At 32.1% G+C, this 22,340-nt stretch overlaps 1 long non-coding RNA gene across 1 annotated transcript; it reads right to left on the reverse strand.

The window, feature by feature from the left end:
• Positions 1 to 542: 542 nt before the first annotated feature.
• Positions 543 to 7,799, reverse strand: LOC143083713 (uncharacterized). The gene is made up of 2 exons (XR_012980850.1): positions 7,721 to 7,799; positions 543 to 2,391 (listed from the first exon to the last, which is right to left on the reverse strand). It is a non-coding gene; the product is annotated as an uncharacterized LOC143083713 (long non-coding RNA).
• Between the last annotated feature and the right edge of the window lie 14,541 nt (positions 7,800 to 22,340).

Below are 22,340 nucleotides of genomic sequence, written 5' to 3' on the forward strand. Positions count from 1 at the left end.
TGAAAGACAAAAATACAAACATCTACCTCAGCACAATAACACAATAACGGGATGTACAAGTACCGAGCCACATCAAATGAATATCACAAAAAAAAACACTAAACAGTAAAAGCAATATTCAAAAAGATAAATAAAAGAATACTATAACACGCTATGATAGATATGAAGACTAATAACAACGTCGATACCCAGAATCTATACTTCAAGACCATCGTGTATTATTTGTGAAGTTGATACGGAGAATTTATCAACAATGTCTTGGTATCTTCCGATGAAATTTTTGTAGAAAAAGGACGCGGCGGTCTTTGAACTACCCCTTTTTATCAACTCTTTGCTCACTAGACAGACATGAATAAAATAAAGGGGATGCAGTGTTTAAAGGTACAACTTGCTCCTTACAAAATTACATGCAGTTTTTTAAAAGTGTACAAGAAACATGTAAGTTGTTATCTGGATACTGTAGCACTCGTTCTTTTAAATCATAAAAAGCGGAAGGGGTGGTCAAAGCTGTAAATTGTTCATACAAAATTAAATGAGAAAGATGGAACAACAGTTATTTATTTTTCATCATTTAATCTAATTAGTTCAGCTTAACTGTACACCATATCTATGGTGTGAGAACACTTAATGATCATTAGACATGTTAGAAAAGCAATTGTAAATCGGCAGTTTAAATGAACAATATTCAAATCAAAGTAAAAGTATAAGCCTTATCAGAAAAATTCGAAACCAGTAACTGATTTGTACTTCTGTTATAATCAAGAGAAACAGAATTGGAAAGACCATAACTGGCTGTAGTTATCACTTTGTATTTTTGTCCATCAGGAGAAATAATTACTACACAATTTGACCATCCTCTTACAACGTACACGTTACCATTATTGTCGACAGATATACCACTTGGAAAACTGAGGACCTTTTCATTCTTAAATTTCCATTTTGCTGTACCTTGTAGATCATAACACGTCACGGATTTTGATTGGTTATTTGTATGATATATTTTGTCACCAAATAATGCCACGTAACAATAACTCGGTATTGTATCGCGGACTATATCAATTGTGGAGTTGTTGTTTGGATTGATCAGTTTAATTCCGGTCCCTGCTGTAGAGCAAATGAATTTGCCATCAGTGACTGCTATGCCGTAATACTTAGAATCGACTGGTATTGTTTTCTTGATTTGTTTCCTTTGTAGGTCTATGATTGTGATACAGTTCGTATCTGACTCTCCCGATGTTACAGCAAGTGTATTGTCGTGATTGTTGTACGCTACGTCAAATGCATATGTTCTTGTATTTACTTCAAAGTCTTTGGTGCCGTTCAAGTTGAATACTCTTACAGTTCTTCCAGAGTAATCAGAAAACGCCATTTTACCATCTGGTAACATGCAACAGCCCCATACGCACTTTCCTGTTTCATTTAAAATTTGAAGCAGTTTCAAATTGATATTGTCAAATGATCTGGATAATATGTGCGGAAGCAGTATTTGGGCTTGTTTATTTTTCCTCCTCGTGAGGACTAAATTGCATGGTTTTTCCTCAATCTTTACATCTCCAAAGTTCTTGATACGATTAGCTAAATCTTGCATTGCGGAATCGGGATTGTACGTAAGATCGCAATCTTTAAAATTTCCGCTGTTAATCATCGACTGCAGGAATTGGTCTTTGCTAGAAATTCTTTTTTCGAGCTCCTTCATAGCAATAAATGTTTGAAGATCTGTAGCATGTTGCTTGATATTTTCAATTTTTGTTCGGATTTCAGTTATCTCTCTGTCAGCTTCCTTTAATGAAATCAGGAGTTCGCTTATTATCTTACTTTCATTTAGTTCGGTTTCATTCAACTTTTTTATAATGTTGTCTTGTATTTTGTCTAAATGGTTGTTGATTGTAATCCTGGTTTGTTTGATTGCTTGCTCAATCTGCGTTTTCTCTTTTGATAACCTCCCCAGGTTGTTTTCTCTGTCCTTTTGAATTATATGAATATTGTCGGAAAGTTCTGCTAATGATTGTTCTATTTCGTAAAAGGCATTTGAAAGTTTAGTGTTTTGAATCACATCAGTCAATTTGTCGAAGTCTCGACATTCCATATGGTTCTCGACAATGCAACTTCCACAACAAAGACTGTCATGTTTTTTGCAATAAAATGTGTACTTCTCATTATGTTTGATACAGGTTTGAGTGATTTTGACAACATCACATGGTATTTTCTGATACTCACTTATCGGTACTGTGCAATGTTTTCGTGTTCCCTTTGACCGACTGTGGTGGTCTTTGCATTCTGAACAAAGCCCTTCGTCACATTCAAAACACCAGATTATTGATGTTTTGATAATATTGCCTTGATCACATACACCACACGAGGTTGTTGATGATGCCATTGTAAACAGTATATCTAAAAACAAAATAATGTAGTTACAATGTATAACAATTAGGTATTATATAATCATAAAATATACATGTATTTCATTATCAATAAGAGTATTCTATAAAAAATGTCCTGAACCAAGTCAGGAATATGGTCATTATATTATAATTCGTTTCTGTGCGTGTTATATTTTAACGTTGTGTTTCTATTGTGTCGTTTTTTTCCCTCTGATATTTGAGTGTGAAGTCATTTTCAACTGATTTTTATAGTTCGTTCTTATGTTGTACTGTTATATCACTGTCCCAGGTTAGGGGGAGGGTTGGGATCCCACTAACATGTTTTACCCTGCCACATTATTTATATATGTGCCTGTCCCAAGTCAGGAGCCTGTAAATCAGTGGTTGTCGTTTGTTTATGTGTTACATATTTGTTTTTCGTTTATTTTTTTTTACATAAATAAGGCCGTTAGTTTTCTCGTTTGAATTGTTTTACATTGTCTTATCTGGCCTTTTATATATGACTATGCGGTATGGGCTTTGCTCATTGTTGAAGGCCATACGGTGACATACAGTTGTTAATGTCTGTGTCATTTTGGTCTTTTGTGGATAGTTGTCTAATTGGCAATCATACCACATCTTCATTTCTGTATATTATTATAAGACGTGTCACGGTACTTTTTTATCTCAAATTCATGTATTTAGTTTGATGTTATATATGTTTTTCTCATCGGATTTTGTCTAATGCTTAGTTCGTTTCTGTTTTTCATTTTAATGTTGTTTCGTCATTCTCCTCATATATATGATGCGTTTCCTTTGGTTTTGGTTTGTGATTCGGATTTGTTTTTTTTTCTATCGATACATGAGTTTTGAACATCGGTATACTACTTGCCATTTCAAAAACAGAGGCCTCTGAGAAACTAACACGCTCAACTCACAAATATGTCATTTGGATATGCACTTCACATTATCTCTTATCAGCTATTTATTTTATTAGAGTAGATCGTTTTCGACTTTTTCAATATCTCTATTTTTATACTTGTTTAACAAAATAAGCCAAAAGCAAAATCAATTAGAAACAATCATTGTCAGTCTTTCTGAAACAAGGATTCATTAGCTATTTTTCTGTCAATCTGAGTAATTTTTAAACTTGTGGTTTGATGAACACTATCCCTCTGCACTGTTACTAAATGTTTAGAATACTTTTTAAAAACAAACAAGAGTGCACACGCAGAAATGTCTCGCCTTCTTTACTAATCATTGATATTGTATTGATAGTCCTAAATATAAAACTTTATCACAACTGTCACATAAACTTAACATAAACCAAGAAAACTAAACATTGACCAATGAACCACGAAAATGAGGTCAAGGTCAGGTAAACATGTACAGCTAAGAATTTTCCATACAAGAAATATAGTTGAGCTATTGCTTATAGTTTAAGAAAAACAGACCAAAACACAAAAACTTAACACGGATCGAGCATTGAACCGTGAAAATGAGGTCAAGGTTCAATAAAACCTAAGCGACTGACATGATAATCATTAAACACTTCCATACACAAAATATACTTAACCTATTGCATAAAGTATTAGAAAAAAAGACCAAATCTTAAAAAGTTAACTTTGACCACTGAACCATGAAAATGAGGTTAAGTTCAGATGACACCTGTCAGCTAGACATGTACATTACAATCATGCCATACACCAAATATAGTAGATCTATTGATTTCAGTATAAGAAAAACAGACTAAAACACAAACACTTAACTATAACAACTGAACCATGAACATGAGGTCAAGGTTAGATGACACCTGCCAGTTATACATGTACACTTTACGGATGCCATCACGAATTGGTTGGCCGTTATGGAATAACCGTTTTACAAACGATATCGGATATGTTCCTTGCGTCGTAACTGCAATCCCCTACCCTTTGATGAAGGTGACCTATCGCATTAGACTATTTGCAGGATTTGTTTTAACATAAGCAACACAAAGGGTGCTACATGTGGTGCAATATCTGCTTACCCTTCCGGAGCACCAGTGGGGTTCGTGTTACTTATTCTTTAGTTTTGTATGTTGTGTTGTGAGTTCTATTGTTTGTCTGTTTGTCTTCTATCATTTTTAGCCAGGCGTTGTTAGTTTATTTTCGATTTATAAGTATGGCTGTCACTCTGATATCTTTCGTCCCTCTTTTACAGTCCTTACAACACCCAATATAATAGACCTATTGGTTATAGTAAATGAGATATGGACTTGACCACCAAAACTTAACCTTGTTCACTGATCAATGAAATGAGGTCGAGGTCAAGTGAAAACTGTCTGACGGCCATGAGGACTTTGCAAGGTACGCACATAGTACACAATATAGTTATCCTATTGACAGAATTTAAAATTACAAATAATCTGAACTTTTTTTTCAAGTAGCCACTGAACACTGAAAATGAAGTCAATGACATTGGACATGTGACTGACGAAAAATTTGTACCATGAGGCATCTATATAAAAGTATGAAGCATCCAGGTCTTCCACCTTTTTAAATATAATGCTTTTAAGAAGTAAGCTAACGCCGCCGCCGCCAGGTCACTATCCCTATGTCGAGGTTTCTACGACAATAGTCGCAGGCTCAACAAAAACCCCACAACAAATTGATTAAAATCGTCGATTTAAGGGCAATAACTCATATTATAAATCGATTGACAACAACCATTACTTTAGACGTTTGACTGTTATGTATTGTGTATCTTGCTTATTTATTTTGCTGTTAACAACTTCTCCTTATTTATAAGAGTGCTAAAGAAAATGTTAGCAAAACCTATAAACTTCACACATTTTCATGAATGTGACCTACCGAATTAGACTATTTACCGGATTTGTTATCACATAAGCAACACGACGGGTGCCACATGTGGAGCAGGATCTGCTTACCCTTCCGGAGCACCTGAGATCACTCCTAGTGTTTTGGTGGGGTTCGTGTTGTTTATTCTTTAGTTTTCTATGTTGTGTCGTGTGTGCTGTTGTTTGTTTGTGCTTTTCATTTTTAGCCATGGCGTTGTCAGTTTGTTTTAGATTTATGAGTTTGACTGTCCCTTTGGTATCGTTCGTCCCTCTTGTTATTTAAAGGTACAAGTTCCTGTACAAAATCAATTGAGAATTTATGTCAATCTGAGTATTTTGCAGGTATTGGTTTGTTGTTTCCTGGTCAATGCATGTGTCTCTCATAATCTATTATACTTTTCAATATAATTGGCAAAAACAAAACAATGGATCTATTAGTGGCCATTACTCCAAGAGAGATTGACATGGTTTTTAGCAAAAAAAGGAAGGTACGTTTGTTGTGTGGCTGATTATTACAATAAAACATACAAAAAGTGCCTGTGATATTAAAGAAAACAATGATAAACTCCAAAAAATTAAACAAATCATGACCAAATCAATTGAAAAATCTAAGACAATTTTACAAAAATGAAAAGTACATGAAGTATGATTTTTTTTTATTTTATTGTTAACAAATATTGGATTAAAAACATCTATTCCACACTTTTGAAATTCATATGTCTACCACAGATTATTTCTTATTTTTTTGTATAGATATCAATAAACACTGGTTAAAACTGACAATTACAGGATAATAACTTGGTGTTGGTTTTAAAAAAAAAAATCAGATTTTTTTTTGTGGTAGATACATGCAGGTTATACTCGTTTCACTTTGCTCTGATTGTTTTCGAAATAATGGCATAAACAGCAGTTAAAAAAAATTTCAGGGGCATTTAACTTTACCAGATATATTCTTTTTTCTCTAATTGCTATATTTTTTCGTGAGAAACTGAAGCTTGAACTTCATGTTCTATTTCTAACAATGAAGGCCAAATCTGATGAACAGAACAATTAACCAGATTATATAAACATTGGACGATTATCAAAATAAAAAAAAATCATACATTGCTAGATTTGTAACTTTATTCCATGTTTAATAATACTGAAATGTTTGACTAAATGTATTCTATTAGTCATAAGACAGTTGAAGCATTATTTTTTACATTTTGTTAATAATTTGGATTTTGAAAGCGCAGATAACAATCGGTGTAGATCTTTAACATGTTTAATGAAATTTGCAAATTTCGAGAGTTTTTTATGTTATTCATGCGGGAGACAGTTTATGTTCAAAATTGTGTGTTTTATCATATTTTACTGCTGTATTTAAGAGAAGAAAAAAAAAGACTATCTTTGTTGGTGTCATATTGTTTCAACTTTGATACGTAAGGGGAAATATCTCAAATAAAGACACTTAAAAAAATTGTTATGAATTTATCTATTTTCTCAAAAAACAGGAGAACGAGTCCGATGACCCAACTTTTTTCTTTTTAATTCGATTGCCTATTTATTGGACTATCATCTTAAATTTTATCTTAAATTTTTACACAAGTTATTTGAGCTATTACTTTTAGAACTACAACACCGCTCGCGTGTCAATCGGAAGTTGTGACGTTTAATCCTGCACGTGACAAGTGGCTTCGACTAGGTATATGTCGGTTTTTCTACTGAAGGTCAGTGGTTCTTCCTGAACACCCCGGCGTCTCCATAAAAAAGGGCAATTATGATAAAGCAGAAAAATGCAGAAAGTTGAACACCAATTATTTGTTGATTCTGATCTTATGCTTTAAGGAAATGGCAATTTTTGTGTTACTTTCCGGATGAACAGAGAAAACAAATTTAATAAAATACTATCTTTATCCTGGCCTGAGAGTAGAACAAAAATTGTCTGGTCGCCTTTCAACAGGAAACAAATATTTTGACCCGATCAAATTTGCAAGCAATGCTCTTTCAAAACAAAATGATCGTCCTCTAACTTTGAACAAATAATAATAAAAAGAAGATGTGGTATGATTGCCAATAAGACAACTGTCCACAAGAGACCAAAATGACACAGTCATTAACAAATATAGGTCACCGTACGGCCTTTAACAATGAACAATAAAGCCCATACCGCAAAGTGAGCTATAAAAGGCCCCGATATGACAATGTAAAACAATTCAAACGAGAAAACTAACGGCCTTATTTATATAAAAATGACCATATATAAAAACGAGTATATCAACCATCATAATGTTACTTGCCATTAAATGCAGAGATGAGTTATTAACATGTCAACTTTTATTAAGAAATGTTTCCAACAATACCAATTGTTAACGACGTGTAGACGATTATATTCAGATGGTGATTATCTCCCTTGTACATGTTGTATTACATTTTTAAACACATTATTTATACTAAAGCAAATAAGGCATATCAAACACGATAGTATTTACTGTCGTTAATTGATATGTTAAATGTACATACTATTACAAAGCATACATACAAAATTATTACTTTAAACAAGTAAAACGACTGTAAAATGTGAACTTCCACCAGGAAGGTAAACAACTGGTAAATGTATCACGTGACTTGCTATGACATTTAAATATCACTATGATAAAATTGTATAATTATCAAGTGCTATTCGCGGTAAATTCAAACCACGAACATCTTAATGGTAAAAGTTTGATTTGGGCGATTTAAAAAAAAACCCGCCAACTAACACTTAATCTAATTAATAAAATACTTTATAAATACAAACATACTTTCATGTACTGGATTAATTAAATAACTAATCAAAGAATTTCAATAGTCTGGGACTATATATGATACGAGGTAAATTTTCAAGAGAAAACGGAATTAATACTCATTAAACTTGTGTCTCCTAGACAGAAGTTTTACGGTCTGACAGGCTCATATAAACATTATTTACTTTTCTACATTGGCTAGAGCTATATGGAAGGGTTGAGATCATTTTCGAGTGTCAAGTCCCATCAATATGACATGTCACAAGCTAGATAAACATTTTTAAGGAACAGTGTCATTGAATAACCGTTTCACAGATGATTTCGGATATGTTAATTATGTCGTTTCTTCTAAACCCCTCCTTTTCACACATGTTATCTGCCGATTTAGACTAGTTACCAGATTTGTAATAACATACGTAACACAAAGGGTGCAACATGTGGGGAAGGATCTATTTTCTCTTCTAAAGCACCTGAGATCACCCCCAGTTTTTGGTTCGTGTAGCTGTGAAACGGTTATTCAATAACAAATGTTCTTTAGTCTTTAGTTTGCTATGTTTTGTCTTCTTAACTATTGCATTTTGTTTGTTTGTCTTTTTATTTTGAGCCATGGCGTTGTAAGTTTTTTTAATCGATGAACTTGTTTGTCCCTCCAATATATTTCGTTTCTCTTTGTGCTTAGAGGTGAAACGTGTATACTGCAAGATCAGGGTATCCCTTAAAAACCTCAAAACCTCTCAAAAATCGTAAAACCATTTTAAGGAATCGAACTGCAAACAATTTGTTCAAACTTGTTTACCTTTCGATTTTATATCAATCAGTATGATGTTCTGTTGTTGAATTCGATCAATTTGCGTTAACGAAACAACACATACATGTAGTGTATATCATTGGAAAGAGGAGAACAAGACTCATTAAAATGTCGATGTATTCATTGTCTACAGTGGTCATGTTTTATAGATAAGTTGGATGAAATGTCAAAATCAAAATTTCATGGAAAACGCAGATTCAATTTAAACTGCTAACCGTCCCTGCGTATAAGAATGAAGAGCAAAACGTTTTCAAAATCAAATCATATACATGATATAATCAGGACTAATTTTAATATTCTGATGCCAAACGAATCGAGATTGTCAAATGTTTATTTTGGTACATTTACTACTTTATTTAGCTGTTGAAAAAACATGATCTTAGCCTTATATTATTGAAATACTAAAATAAAAATGATGACGTGAAATGTGTAAAATAGCCAACATCCTGATCAAGGCACAAGAAGTCCATGGACACAAGAAAGGAAAAACCAAACACCCGGAGGCTGTCATTTACTGGCCTTTAATTTATGTATCATTTTCATTTTGCTCAGACTCTTTTCTGACACCGGAATTCAACTTTTTTTTTAATGTACGCATTGCTATTTGTTTGTTTATACTAAATTGTCTAGATATATAGGGGTGGATTAAGATCTCACAAAACATATATATCCACTGCAATATTGTGCCTGTTTAAAGGAGCCTCTGGCCTTTGTAAGTGTTGTATTCTTTTTCAACTTTAGTTAATTTATATGTTTCGGATTTAAGTGTGAAGTTTATTTTTGTTGAACTAGTACACTATTTGTTAAGGGACCCGTAAAAGCCAGTGTCCGGTTGCAAAACTGTCTTGCTGTGTTAACGACCCATTAGTGGACTTGGGTTGTTTCCTGCTAATTGGTTAGGTTGTTCTCTCTTTGACACATTTTCAGTTTATTGATTTATTCAACTGTCTGCTTGATCCAGTTAAGCCATTTCAATAATTGATTCTTTTAATATTGTGGTGTTACACTCCTGTATTAGAATAGAGCTTATGGTGGCGCCTGTCAATTGTTGTCCAGTTTGAATAATTTTGCACTATTTTTTTTTAGCTTTTTGCTCTGTATGAGAAATTGCTTTGTGTTGAATGTCGTACTTTAAACTATTATTGTTAACTTTTTATATGTTAGGACTTGGATAGAAGGTTGTTTCATTGTCCTTCACAAGTTTAATGTTTTTAATATAAACTCGTCATAGAATATACTATGCCTTGTACTATCTTAAAATGTGGACAGCTGATAGTGTATTCTCAGTATGTTCCTGGTTGATGGAAATTATTATACATGTTCTAGCTATGTAAGATCCAGGTAAGCTGTGTTCTTACTTCCAAACGCGTATTACCAGACCAAGAAGCAAGGCAACACATACTTTATTTAGTTGTTTTTGTCTAACACGTCCGGATATCTAATTCTTATCGATCTTTCTCACACTCAACCACAGAGGGAGATTCATTTAAGATATAAAAACGTAAATATCTACATAAAAGGTTTTGTCCAGTTTCAATTTACTCAACAGGTATGGCATTTATGTTAACCAGACACATATTTGGCTTTCAATCAAATGTTAAGGAATGTTAAGAGTTAATGACAGTTGAAGGTATTATTTTGTAAACCAATGATATTATATTTTACGTGATAAACCATTATCCGGTTCTATAAATTTCAATTTAGAGTGCAGATCTAAGAAAGACTTTTCTAATACACGTTAGATTGTTGATTTGGATAGACAATACTTATGCTGTTCCCAAATGGATTGGGCGTCTATAGTTACTGTAGTGAATGTTCACAGTACTGCAAAACTGAGGTAGAGGATAACAAACGAGAATTCAAATTTCAAATTCAAGGACAAAAAGACATCGCCATAGCAAAAACATGACGTAAAGTCATCAAAACATAACATATAAAAACTGTGAAATCGAAAAACGACTGGAGCACTAGATCCCCTCAAGAAGGTGAATGAAAGATTTGATCCTACGCCACACTTGACATCCCACTAGTTCCTCATGAAAGCACACATTGTGATACTTTACGTATAAATCGTTCAAGTCACACTCGAAAAAAAAAAAACGGCGTAGGATTATGAAAACAACAATTGGTACATGTCCATCGGTATAAGCACTGCTACAAACTTTCAGAAAAAAACTGATGAAAAAACTGTAAAAAACAGGGGAAAAATATTCAACAAAGACCATCAAATATTGTAGTCCACACCAAAATTCCAACCTGACCACATACCTAAAAGCTGTACAATTTAAAAAAATGCAACGTCATAATAACGTAAGAAGACAAGTTTTAATATTATGTTAAAGAAAGAGGAATATCTCTCTCTTGAAATGTGTGAAATAATAAGCTGCACATCTACTTAAAGAAACGGGTGACCGCTAAAAAATAATGTTCTTCCATTTCTTAAACCAATGCATACAACATCATAAACTTAGTCTTCTGTGCACGAATTTATAATTTTTTTCGTGTAAATTTCGTATAATCTTCAATTTTTGTTCTCTCAATCGACAAAAAATTAACAAAAAAGCATGAATAAAAGCACGTGCCTAACATGTAAATTCAGATAATAGTTTATTTTAAGGACATCCATGCGTATTGTGATCACCGGGTTTTTACGAGATGGGTCACACTGAGGTCACTTTGCATACGGAAAATATGTCGGGGGAATTGCTTCCTGGAAGGAAGCAATTAAGGTGAAGTAAAGTTCATCTAAATAATCAACGATTAAAAAAAAGTGTTACCAAAACTCATAAACACAGATCAATCTGGATACATAAAAAATAGATTTATTGGATTTAATTTAAGGCAAATACAGGACATTATAGACTATGCAGATATATATAATAAAGAAGGGGCTATTGTTTTTGTCGATTTTAAAAAAAGCCTTTGACACTCTTGAATGGAAATTTATGTTAGACACTTTAGATCACTTTGGATTCAATGAATCATTCAAAAATTGGGTTAAAATTTTGTATACTGATATTCAAACATGTATAATTAACAATGGGTGGATTTCAGAAATGTTTAAGAATTCAAGAGGGATTAGACAAGGGTGTCCTTTATCTGCTCTACTTTTTGTCATATCCGTTGAAATATTGGCACTAAGACTTAATACTTAACGAATATATAAAAGGATTTCAGATAAAATTTGATAGAAAAACACATTGTATTAAAATAAGCCAATTAGCTGATGACACAACTTTATTTTTTAATGATAAAAATGATATCGAACTAGCATTAAATGAAATTGAAATCTTCGGATCTTATTCCGGATTAATTATAAATACAAATAAAACAGAAGGGATATGGATAGGATAACTTAAAAATAGTTAAGACAAAATAGCAAATATTAACTGGACAGATAAATCTGTAAAAGGGATTTATTTTGGACATAATAATGAAGAATGTGAGAAATTAAATTTTGAAACTAAAATAGATAAAATGGATAAACTAGTTATTCTTTGGAGAAAGAGAAATCTCACTATTTTAGGTAAAATCTTGATCATTAAATCTTTGATTATACCACGCTTTACCTTTTTAGCTAGCTCATGCGTACGTCCAGAAAAATATAAAAAAGAAATAGAAAGAAAATGTTTTAATTTTATCTGGAATGACAAACCAGATAAAGTTAAAAGAAATACGATGATTGGTAGTTATGAAATCGGAGGTTTAAATATGATTGACATTGAAAGTCACTTTGAATCACTAAAAGCATCATGGATAGGTAGAATCTTAAATACAGATATGGCCAGATGGCAACTTATACCTTTAAAATTTTTACAATGCACAGGAAAAAATTGCCTTGCAGTTTATATGAACATGGATTATGATAAAGTTGATCAAAACAAATTATATGGGGGAATAAATATATTAAATTTAATAACAAATGTCTTTTTTTTTTTAAATTGGATAAAAGGTAACTTAATTTATATAAATGATATTTTAAATGAAGATGGCGAAATCTCACAAGAAGTAATTTTGCAAAAAATTGATAATAAATCCAACTGGATAGCTGAGTTGACATCCCTTAAAAAAGCAATTCCAAAAGATTGGTTACAATGTCTTAGATCAGAGAATTCAACAAGAAATAAGGTCAATGTAAAAAGACAATGTTTGTCAATAAATGGTAAATATATTGACATTTCTTTTTTGTGAAATAAGTTATTATATAACAGATTAGTAAAGAAAAAAAATGTGAAACCTATTGGTATAAATGTATGGTTAAATGTATTACCATTACAGACAGAATTTCATTGGAAACCATTGTACAACTTTATTTTTTACTGTTTAGAAGAAAATAAATTAAAAATGTATCGATGGAAACTTTTACAAAGCATTTTACCTACCAAAAAGTTATTATTTAGATGGAAGGTAACAGACAATGATTTATGTAATAAATGCTTTACTGAAGAAGATTATCAACATTACATTATGTTATGTTCTTTTTTGCACGATTTTGGGAGAAAAATTCATAAAGATCTTGTTTTTGGCTATAAAATATCTGATAAATATAAATATTACTTTGGCCTTAACTTTCTTATAACTATTATTGGGTTTTCAATTTATAAATCCTACTATGGATCTGATCAGAAAATGAAAAGACTTGATGTTTTTTGTCTATTCATTAGAGAATTTACAAACGAATGTATTATTCAACATGTTCAAAGAAGTTAAAAGAAGATAAATTTTTAGTTAATGTTAAGAAACATTTATTAGATTGATGTTTTATTTATCAATATAATAGAATTGAAATTTATATGTATTCTTCACAAGAAGCTTAGACTTGTTGAAGACAATGTAACAAGCAACTGATGGAAATAAAGGAATTTTAAATTAAAAAAAAATTTCTTCTAAATATGAATAAATTAAAGAATTTTTCTTGAGAAAAAAGTATTTGTACATAAGTTTTATAATAAAAACTATCTATTGAGTTTATTATAAATAAGCATATTGAATTTCATTATTTTTTTTTTGATTTGAGGTTTCTTATGACTTTAAGGTAAATCACAAAATTAAATGTTGTTAACAGAATGTCTCCCATTGAATTTATAAGCAAACAATTAAAAAATTTTGTTGAATGAGAAATGAAAGAACAATGTAAATGCATTATCAATCGACCGAAATAGGTACCATCGGATAATTGCCCAATTACAAGTACAAATAATGATAAAAAGATGTCACCCTGAGGTAAATATGCTTTAAGAACCAAAAGAATAAGATGTGAACTGGTACAACACCTCGGTTGCTATTAGTTTAAAGGTTTTCATACAAATTCAATTGCTAATTATAGTTTTCGATAAAAAAAAATTACTGATAGAGGTAAACAAGCTAATGTGGGGATTAGTATTGTTACAGAGATTATCGTTATATTCCCTACACCAGGAAACATATCGACAGCTGATAGTGTATTCTTAGTATAAAATGTAGAAAGTAAATATCAAAATAAACGTGTGCATAAAAATTAATAGATTATGAGCTGGATCGGAAAGTTTTGATATAAATTAATTGTTTCAAATAAATATATTCCAGAATTACGTTTTGGTATTTCTTCAAGTTATTTTATGTCAGTTCTTTTTTCGGACACCTTCATTTTTAAGTATTGCATAATATGTATAAATAACCATTTTATTTAACACGAAAATAAACATTATAGCATTTATAACAACAGTAGTTCAAATAAAAGAGTTGCATAACGATTACAGTTTGCATCACTGAAGAGACATGTATTGTCGAAATGCGCATCTGGTGCAAGAAAATTAGTACCGTTAATTTTATTTATGATAATATAATGTGCTTTGTAATTTATTTCTACAAATAGAGCTCATGTACCATGTAACGAGGAATATAACAATTGCTATTCATTGTCTTCCAGTCGTTTGATGTGTTTGAGCATGGGATTTTTAGTTCGATACTTTTTATGTTACTTTTTCCATAGAATTCCTGTTGACTTAAATACAGTTTACATGTTGAATTGCTTAGCCCTGTTTGAAGTCGCACAATCTGAAACAATGAACGACCGCATCCGTTATTTTTTCCCTACATTTCGTAGCCATAATTCCTTTTGACAAACAATTGTTAAAATTCCTCTGAAATGAACGACCACAATTCGATTGGCACGTTGCTGATATTGCTACGATCATCTGGAGAAAGATAAGTGCCACCATCAATCTTTGAGCCATTTTCTATAAATATAAAATCAATGAATTATAATAATATACAGACAATCATATAACTGACTAAAACTGTTTTCTGCAATTTCGTTTTCCAAAGATTGTTTTCCCAGCAGAATTACACAGTCGCATTAGACATGAACCCCTCATCCTTTTGTTTAATATTTTTCTTTAATTAGATTGTTATAAACATATAATGTGTTTACTAATGTACACGTGTGCCAATGTTTGATTAGTGCATATTATTGTAAACAAATATAGAAGAAGGGGAAAATATGTAGTATTCAAACTTTAAAAAATAAACCCACAAAAAGAAAATAAGTTTATTGAATAATATTGAATATTAGCTAGTCGCATTTTTATTTGTTTCCTGCTTTGTTGTTCGAAAATGAGACTACGATGAGAAAGACAAAAAAACAATTAAATTTAGTTGAACAATAAAAGTTTTCGCATCACATCTCTACTAAAAATATACAATAAACGACGGGAAAAAAAATATTTGTTTCTTGATTCTCTTAAAAATGGGATAATCGTAAAAATAGGCGAGATTTTTTTTCTTTAAAAAATGAAGGTGTTATTTTAAAGAATTGTAATAGAAATTATTTTATACTTTTAAACTTGATACACATTTAGACTTTTTATATTTTTGTTTCGAGCGTCATTGATGAGTCTTTCGTATACGAAACGTGTATTTGGCGAACAAAAGTGTCAGTCAGGTATAATATTGATGCATTTTTCTAAATGTATTTTGATTTCAGATAAGTGCAGCATGACATTTTAATCCCTAATTTGATGAAAAAAGCAGATTAAAGGGAAAATAGCTTTACATCCAGATTTTGCTAATACCTTATTTGTTCAATCTTGAAAAACAAAAATTTGGTTGATATCGTCGAAAGACTGAATTAAAGTATACCCGCTCAGAAAAAAACGCCTAGCATAATCTCCCCTTGAAGTAAAGTTGTTGATTCTCTTATCAAAGTTGAAGGCGACTAGTATGTACGGTTTGACGGTATGTTTTTCATTTGAAACCGTATCATACAACAAACCTACGGTTCGGTATTTATAGTCAGTTTGTCTGTATCCTATTTAGTTCTACACATAAAAGAGGGACAACAGATACCAAAGGGACAGTCAAACTCATAAATCTAAACAAACTGACAACGCCATGGCTAAAAATGAAAAAGACAAACAGACAAACAATAGTACCCATGACACAACATAGAAAACTAAAGAATAAACAACACGAACCACACCAAAAACAAGAGGAAAAGTCACGTGATAATGTCAAAGATCTAGAATACAGTGATTGGATAATACAATTAATATCATCAACATATCGGAGATGTAACCTTACGATTAGTTTTCATCAGGAAGATGAGAGAAAGCTAGAACAGCGTGGTACATTTTAAAGTGTAAATCTATTTAAATCATTACATTTTAATTGCTTAATTCGCTGAAGAAAACCTAAGCATGTGAACAGAAATATGTCACGTGCTCCGTCTTTTCAATCTCCACATTGAAACAACAACTATTCAACAACTCTATGAGGTGGTTTTCTCATTTAAGTATTATACAAAATAGAAAAAAACCAAAAAAAAAAAAAACCAAAAAAACCTGCATTTTATCTAAATAGGATATATTGAAAACCACCAACATGTCTTCAAACAAAAACAAAAAGAAGATAAAAGTCTTACTTACGATATTGTGCTAAATGGCTTGTTACTGCTGCAGTGGTGAAGTATATACTAGGTGTAAAGATAATGGACTTGGTAAAAACCTTCACGTTTTATATGAATCTCTATATTTACTGTTCAAATTAATTAACTCGTTTTGATCGTCATTCTGTGAAATCTTGATAAAATAAGTGAAAATAATATTATCTAATAATTAGAATTGACAAACTGGAGCCGTTTTAATTATTGGTTTATCTTAAGTGTTCCAAATGATAAAAAGACGCTCTTGTAATACAACACAAGCGGTGTTTTTGGATATTTGATGCACCGGTTATCTCGAATTAGTAGTGAAATCGTCCTAAACAATTTTTGCATTCAGTGTTAATGGTCATCTTGTACGTCATTTCGGTCATTTGGTCGATGTTTTGCTAATAAAAAAATCAATTTTCAATTGTTTTTATACTCCAATCCGGTCAAGTTTTGCGTCACTTATTCCAATCGCCTTTACTGAATTAATTAAGCTAATTTTGAGTAATTATCTTTCAAATCGATATTTCCTTTCTTGGCACATCTATCAAGAATGAATTATTACAAATACAAATAAAAGTATGATATTGGACTTTAGTCGATTTAAAATGATTCAATCAATTTTCCCAAATATTTTGGTGGTGTTTCTGTTCGGAAGCCGACTTAAGCCGAAATCTGCCGAAACCAATGCATTTTAAATCAAATGGTGTTGGTTTTTCTATTTGAATGGACACTTACCATTTTGGAACCATTTATTACTTGCTGTTCGGTGATATCTAAGGCTCCGTGTTGAATACCGTACTTTGACGTAATATGACTGTGCCTTTTCATAGACTTGGATGGAGAGTTGTCTCATTGCCGCTCATACCACATTTTCTAATTTGTAGTCAACGTTTTTTTTCTTGCAAAGTTATAACGTAGTCCTTATACTCCTAACATATTAAGATGATTTGCCTTTTTTCTCGTGTTCAGAAGAGGCAACAGTGAAATACAGTTGATAACGGTCTATCCATTATCATATCCAAAAAATGACAAGATGCAAAAAGTAATTGAAGAATGATAATAAAAAAAAAACCCTAGACAAACGCTAAAAGGTACAGACTATGGTTTAATGTCGATTGAACTATTCAGACTTTGAAATAGAAATATAGAATCTTGTAACTTCTCGCGTTGCATTTGATACCCTTTTTACCTGCGCGTGATGTATAAATATGAAACCACTTTTGAAACATTTTGCTTTGTGTCTTGTGTAGGATCTGGTTACGATGGTATGTATCTGTTGTGTTTGAAGGCAGCAGACCTGTCCTCTTCCAACGTTATGTATTTTGTAAGTGTTTCTCGAAACTCTTCTTTCCGTTAGACTAACTTTATAGAGGCCATACATTGCATTTATTTTCAATATGTTTTTGAGTTGAAGGTAACTATTGCATGTGAAAGAGGGGCGAAAGAAACGACAGGGACAGTCACTCTTGTAGATCGAAAATAAACTAACAACGCCTTGGCTAAAAAGAGAAAAAGACGAACAGACAAATATATGTACATACAAAACAACAAAGAAAACTAAAGAATACATGGAATAAACAAGACGAACCTAACCAAAAACTGGGGGTGATTTCAGGTGCTCCGGAAGGGTAAACAGATCCTGCTCCACACGTGGCATCCTCTGTGTTGCTCATGAAATTACATCAACATGATATTTCATTTTGTTAGGAAGGAGTACTAGTTCATTTAACGAATACAAATTGAAAATCATCCGTCCAATACTTTTGTGAGAAGAGCTAAAAATTGCGATTTTTGACGTTTTTATGGAACATTTTATTTGAACTCTTCTTATTAAACAATGATCTATGCAAGTGATAATATTAGAAAATGAATGAATCATGTGTAAATCAATGTTGGCGATTCATTATTAATAAATTTAAATTAAGGGTCAATAAATAAGTACTAAAAGCAGGATTCTGTCTGGGGTATTTAAATTAAACCATAGCCATGGCAACACAAAAGCCAGAAATAAGCTATCTTCTGGGTCCACCGTGTATTGAATGCAAGTCTCTGATTTTGAAGCAACACTTATATAAAAAAAATTATATACTTAAATACTTTTTTTTCATTGCTTCAAACTGTAATATGTTGAATCTTAGCCAAGTAGTTAGCACTTCTGTGTTGACGTGAATTATCATTGAGTTGGTCATAACTATAAATTAACTGTTTCCAAAACATTACATTTTTGAAATACTTAGGTTTTTCTTCCTCAGAAATACCTCCTTAGCTGTATTTTGCAAAACTTTTAGGTTTTTGGTCGTCAATGCTCTTCAACTTCGTACTTTATTTGTTTTTTTTTTAACTTTGTTTTATTCGCGAGCGTTCCTACAGAGTTTTACGTAGAGATTAAGGACTTTCCGAATTGATTTTCCTAGCTAGCTCTAAGTTCAGTATTTTTGTGATTTTACTTTTTGTAGAGAACGCGCGTCTTGCGGAAATACAAAACTTCATTCCTGGTATCTATTATTCTTGGATAATATTCTAATTCCAGTCATTAAAAGTAATGAAAATTTCTTTTGAGCCCCATGTATGGAAATATTTTTTGGAGATTGTATTGGTGATAACAGCATTTTATGCAAGTTTAGATAGAATTTTATAAAGTGAAAAATTGTCAAATTTTCAGAAGTAATGGACGACAATAAAACTTAAAGGAGGGATCCTGTCATTCTTTTTTAAACGTAGCAACAAGGCCTTTCCCTACAAGCTGAATGTTCGGTGCATCACTTATAAACTCAAGAAGGACAATGAAACTGAAATGATTTTTTTTATATCTTTAATAAATCATGATCTTTAAAGGAACAATGTAAATTCAAAAAGAAAAAAAAAAACAATAGGTTAAAAAACTACTAAAATCATCAATTGCACCCAATCCATGAGATCGCAGATTCGTCTTCGAGGATTTCACCAGCCCAGTAGTTTCGGTGTTGATATGAATATCAATTATATGGTCATTGTTTTTTTTTTTTTTATTAATATCCTGTTTACAAAACTTTAAATTTTCGAAAAACTATGGATTTTCTTATCCCAGGCATAATTACCTTAACCGTATTTTGCACAACTTTTTGGAATTTTAGGTCCTCAATGCTCTTTAATTTTGTTTGGCTTTATAACTATTTTGATCTGAGCGTCACTGATGCCTCTTATGAAGACGGAACGCGCGTCTGGTGTATTTAACCATAATCCTGGTACCTTTGATAACTAATGCAAAGTTGACAACAAAATACTGTTCTTATATATATCATACCCTCATTACATCATACCCAAATTCCCACAACTGTCACACCCGCATTCAATATCATATCAAATTTCCTTTAAATTTCACGCCCTCGTAACATCATATCCAAATCCCTATTGCTGTCACGCCCTGATGACATTTTATCCATGTTTCTATCACTGTCATGACCTCATAACAGCATACCAACGTTAATGTTTCTATCACACCCAGGTTAAACCATACACTAGTTCCTATATCTGTCATCCCCGTAAAACATTGTACCCAAGTCCCTATTAACGTCCCATGTTCATACCATCATACCCTATTGCAAATACTTATTTTTTTCCCATCCTTACAACATCTTACTGGAGTTGCTGGAACCGTCAAATCCTTATAACATCTTACCGGAGTTGCTGGAACAGTCACATCCTCATAACATTATACCTATGTTCCAATACTGACAAACCATAATAGCATTGTACCTATATATGTTCCGTTTACTGTCACACTATGATAACATTATGTTCAAGATCCTATAACTGTCACACCCTGATAACATCATAACCAAGTTCTATAAACATGATAAATGTCACACCCTGATTGAATCAAAACCAAGAATATAAATTCCACACCCTGATAACATCATACCCAAGTTCCTATAACATATTTGACTGTAATTATAGAATATAAATACACGTTTTTTGTTTGTGAGATATACAGTTTCTTCACAGTTCTAGATTAATGGGGAAATAAGGAAATATGAACGTTAAAATGATGACTTGGCTACATGCAATGATAAGGAATCTTGCAATCTTTATGCATATATCCTTTTTGTATAAATCTTTCCATACAATGTGCACAATAATGTAAATATCGAGGCAATGGTCATTATATTCGTTATTCGCCGTTAATTGTTATTTTTTCTCGATTTAACTAGAACTTATATTGAAAATATTACATCTAAAAATCTAAAATAGTAACATTCTTCAAGCGCAAAAAAAATAACAAATAAATCACAGTGGGGGAAAGTTTTGATCCGTGTTGAAAGCATCACTGTGACTTTGAGATAAAGAACAGCAATATAACCGTTGTTCCTTTGCATTTTATTTTTTTTGTTTCGCATGTTAACATTTTGTGTCCTGCATGGATAGTATATCTCCTTTCTTTTTTGTTAGAGCTCGTGTTGACGAAAAGTAAGATTTATTTTATACTTTTTTATAGGAAGATGTAGTTATGGATGCAATTTGATATTCTCCGAATTTGTTGACCAGGGTCAATCTAATGCTCGACATATTGTATAGACACTTGACCGATGTTAAGTATAAATCGTTGACCTCATGATGACTTGAATTGTATACCTGAAACTCGGTGGGAGATGATTAGTGTAAATAATACAACTGATATATCAATAGACTGATTGTCTACACGGAGGTTGACTGTTCGAATTCAACACGTGGCAGGTTATTAACAAGAATTGTCAGTTTTAGTACAGGAAGGATGTCGTTCTCTCGGACACTCAAGTTTCCTCCACAAATAAAATCCCCCAGTAAAACCACAATGAAAATGAAAATAGAAAGGGACTTTATAAAGAAGAGATATAGTTATGATACTGTTGTCAGGTCATTAATGATTGCATATTTTGGCTTTGATATTGATTCACTTACAGGGTCTTTGCATCGGAATTAAACACATTTATTTTAAACCAGTTGTTGGCATGACATATGAGTTATGTTCTTCTCATATATTTCATAATGGTATAATACTTAACCCCTAGCAGGAGGGATTTTGACTAATATTCATATGATGAAGACATAATCTTTCAATAAGTTTAATTGAGGTCTGAAGCTTGCATGTCAGTAACAGCTAGTAGTCTGTTGTTATTTTTGTATTTTTGTCATTTTGTTTATTGTCGTTTGTTTCTTTTTTTAACATCGGACTTGGACTTCTCTTAAACTGAGTTTTACTGTGCATATTATTGTGCGTTTGTTTTTTCTACATTGGCTAGAGGTATTAGAGGGAAGGGGGTTGAGATCTCAGAAAACAAGCTTAACCCCGCTTCAATTTTGCGCCTGTCCCAAGTCAGGACCATCTGGCCTTTGTCAGTCTGGTATTATTTTTAATTTTAGTTTCTTGTGTATAATGCGCAGTTTAGTATGACGTCCATTATCACTAAACAAGTATGGATATTTGTAACATCGGTATATTACTGTTGCCTTCATTTAGGTGCCAGCTGAAGGACTCCTTCGGGTGCGGGAGTTTCACTCTACATCGAAGACCCATTGGTGGCCTTCAGCTGTTGTCTGCTCTATCATTGTCTATGGTCGGGTTGTTGTCACTTTTGACACATTCCCCATTTCCATACTGTGAAAAATAGAACAGTTGATATATATTTTCATTTATTTATTC

Source organism: Mytilus galloprovincialis, chromosome 7 (assembly GCF_965363235.1).
Source record: "Mytilus galloprovincialis chromosome 7, xbMytGall1.hap1.1, whole genome shotgun sequence".
Taxonomy (NCBI): Eukaryota; Metazoa; Mollusca; class Bivalvia; order Mytilida; family Mytilidae; genus Mytilus; species Mytilus galloprovincialis.